Here is a 3,568-nt window from a genome sequence, read left to right as displayed (position 1 = left end):
CCCAGTGAAAGCGGCCGGCAAGCGACGGGTAGAAGGCGGTTGTGGGCACGAAGCTGGTGTTGCAGAGGAATCCCAGCATTGGGGGCGTGCGGTGGAGCTCGCGGAACCTGCGGCAGAAGCGGGGGGGGGGGGGGGGGGGGGGGTTGCTTGCAGACGATGGCGGTGTGGAAGAGGCTCGCTGGTTCGCCGGGCGGGAAGCGGAGGAGGATCTCCTCGATGAGCTCCTCCGTTAGGGCAGCCGGCGGGAGCGGTGGCGGAGCCGGAGCCATGGTGGGGGTGGGCTGGTGGCGGCTCGAAGGTTTGGTTGGGGACGGCTGCTAGCTTTTTTTTTTTAGAGAGGGGATGGCTGCTAGCTGAAGCGAGGAAACGTGGAAGAGAAGAAGGCCTGCCAATTAGGCCGAAGGCCCAAATTATCCAAAGGTTGAGAAGCGATTCTCACTGACAACTTGGGCCTTGGACCAGTTCGCAGTCGCACCTCCGGCCCCCCGCGCTGCCCAGATTCCGCCGCCGCCTTCGCCCCCTCGGCCCTCGCCGGCGACCACCTCGCGACTGCGGCGTGTCGCTGCCCTGCTCCCACTTACTGCGACGGCCAAGCGCGGCCGGGGCACTGCCGTGGTGCGCCGCGCCCGCCAACCGTTCGACGGGATGCGGATGCGCACCCCCTGCCGTGCCCGGCCTGGCGCTCACCGGCCACGTCGATACGGGAAAGGGGACGATGGTGCGGGCGCACGATGGTTCCAAGGCTTCGCCGCAGAGGATTCATGCCAGTTTGACCTCCATGGCGTGCGGCTCAGAGAGGCAGTTCGTCAGCATTATTATTATATCAATCCATCAGGTAATGCCTTGGCCAAAATCATTGCAAGGTTCATACATCGATTTTAGCTCTGAGAATGAATGACACCTGTTTCGTTGCATATTGTTTTCGCGTGAACACGAGGGTGAGCCGACGGAAATTGGCTGGTGCACTCCATCTCTTGGTCTCTCCATGCCAGGAACAGGTTTGCTGCTTTGCATCCTGTCTCTTCATGTGTATCTAGATTGCAGCAATATTTATTCTTCTAATTTGGTTGCCATCTCACTCCCACTCAGATGGTGTTGGAATTGGTTAAAGAAAATGTCAACTTGCTTTCATAAAACACGAAATCAGCATATTTGAGATGGAAGAAAGTATGGATATTTGCAACTGATGTGTAATCTGAATGTCTTTTGCAACTTTGTATGAATGCCTTTTGCCTGCAGAAAATAGTTATGATGATCTGTCTGTATGTTTAAGAGCAAACATGTGTAAATGTTCACTGAAATGAGATTATCACAAACTCTTGTGCAAACATGACATGATCATTTTGCAACAATCTATACATCCAGTCATTCATTTTGACAATTCAGTGGTCACAACCTCAAATGTTTACTCACAATATCACTTTACAGTCCCATCTATCCATTCTGCTATTGAACTGCCAACAGTCAACTCCGCTATTTACGCGAGACACACTCTGAACATTTGAACAGCCTGGAACACACTCTGAATATTTCAACAGCCTGACGAGTAGAACCGCAGAGTCAAGACTGCCCTTCCCTTGGAGTCCAGAAGCACCTGGAAGAGGATGGTGAGGCATGCGAGCGAGGCATCCAGCAACCGGCGATGCTTACGATTTGGAGCCTCAGATGACTTGCTTCCCCCATCATTCGAGCATCGTCTGATTGGTCGGAGCGGGAGCATGGCGTGGACCAATGGGAGCACTCAGGGGCGAAGCACGGCGCGGCACACGGCGACGCGACACTAGAATATGGTTGCACGAATATAACTTATATATGTTCATTGGATTAAAAAAATGAAAACTTTTTTTTGCTTTACTACAAACATCAAACTTTCTATGATTTTGGAAACATATATATAGGGGAGTAGGTGAAGCTTGGGAAATCTAAATCATCAATTTTGTAACTACGTAAGGGAACAGTTTTTTGACATTGGAATATAGGATAGTAGACAAATAACAGATCTGTGTAAGTGAATGCATCATAACTTCTGCACATATCATTCAAATGCAGGGTATTGTGGCCACGGGTCTTGCCTGGTCCCTTAAGATTTGGTGCATAAATAAGGGAGGCCCGCTGTTCATTGCTGTCTTCCAACCACTGCAGACTGTCATGGTAGCTATCTTGGCAGCAATTTTCCTTGGTGATCAACTCTATACTGGAGCGTAAAGAATTTTGAACTTGAACACTTCAAATTGGATTGCTGAACAATTGAATGTATTGGTAATTAACTGTAATCCTTTTCGTAATTTCACACAGTGTTATAGGCGCGGCGATCATAGTGATTGGCTTGTATTCTGTGCTGTGGACTAAAAGCATGGAGAAGAAAGGCGCTTGTGACCTGGAAACTGAAACAAGGTTAGCAAGGCATTTCCTTGATGAAGATGGTACAAGAGAAAATCCATAACAGTTAACAGGTGTCTCACCATTCACCAGAGACAATGCTAGCAGAAAAGATTTTAGCGATCGACAGATGCATTCGTGGTGTTTCCACAACTTGTGATTTTGACCTACTCACAAGGACCTAAAGGCTAAAACACACTTTGGTGAGGTGAGCTGGATAATAATTTACTAATGAATTGAAGAATTCCCGTGCCTGTTTATGGCTATCGATTTGAGGTTTAATATCGATGAATAGGGCATGAATGAAGGCCCTACGGATATGACTGTGTTTATTGCAAGAACATATATATATGTAAACTGGCAAAGCAAATAGGAGTAGTATAAGCAACAGGTCAACAATCATAGAAAAATACTTGTAATTTGTGTTGAAAACAATCAGCCCAACTAGCCATATTTGTGTACGGAGATCTTCAAGCAGCATCGCTCAGATCCAGCCCACCTATGAGGCCCATATGTCATTTAGGCTCAATACATCGTCATCTATCTGTGCTGGATAGGTAGGCTGTCATATTAATGGGCTTTTCGTTGGGCCACTCTTCACAAGTTCGAGTTAGCTCAAAACCAAAAACAAAAACGTAGTATTTTATTTTGAATAGTTTGCACGCGGGCTCGTGCGCTAAGCAACGTGCAGGCCACAAAATATTTTTAAACCATAAAAAATTAAACTTGGTCAATTATCCCTAAAAATATTTTTAAAAACACACAAATAATTAAATTTGGTCAAAATTTTAAAAAACAATAATATTTTTTCCTTGCTCGAGACCTTCGATCTTTCAGTTTTTCATAAGTGCTTCTTGCTTCACATGAAGCCATTCAACCACCACACCACACAATCATGTATGACTAAGTATACGATGCAATGTCCTTTTGTGTTTAACTTCTACGAATCTATATTGAATATTCCATCCCTAGATGATTTCAAGTCAAAAAAGTTTCAATTAAAAGGTCTTACATCTCTCGAGCTCTACAACTTTGATATATGGTGTGTCTCCATCCAAGGTTATTTGAAAAATTCAAAAAATTGAATTTAAAAATTTAATGACTTAAAACATAATTTTGGGTAAACGATCACAAATAAAAAAACATCAACTATAAGGTTTTAGATCTCGTTAAGCTCCATTATTTTTGA

At 45.3% G+C, this 3,568-nt stretch overlaps 1 long non-coding RNA gene across 3 annotated transcripts; it reads left to right on the top strand.

Moving 5' to 3' along the window:
• Positions 1–433: 433 nt before the first annotated feature.
• On the top strand, positions 434–2,688 carry LOC136529556 (uncharacterized). 3 transcript variants are annotated; one of them, XR_010777353.1, is made up of 4 exons: positions 434–998; positions 1,510–1,790; positions 2,050–2,151; positions 2,296–2,688. It is a non-coding gene; the product is annotated as an uncharacterized lncRNA (long non-coding RNA). The 3 variants fall into 3 exon arrangements; XR_010777352.1 differs by having other exon boundaries at positions 2,050–2,179; XR_010777351.1 differs by having other exon boundaries at positions 2,050–2,201.
• The last annotated feature ends 880 nt before the right edge of the window (positions 2,689–3,568 follow it).

Source organism: Miscanthus floridulus, chromosome 19, assembly GCF_019320115.1.
Source record: "Miscanthus floridulus cultivar M001 chromosome 19, ASM1932011v1, whole genome shotgun sequence".
NCBI lineage: Eukaryota > Viridiplantae > Streptophyta > Magnoliopsida > Poales > Poaceae > Miscanthus > Miscanthus floridulus.
Note: the sequence above shows the minus strand (reverse complement) of the source record. Positions and strands in the feature narration are given on the sequence as shown.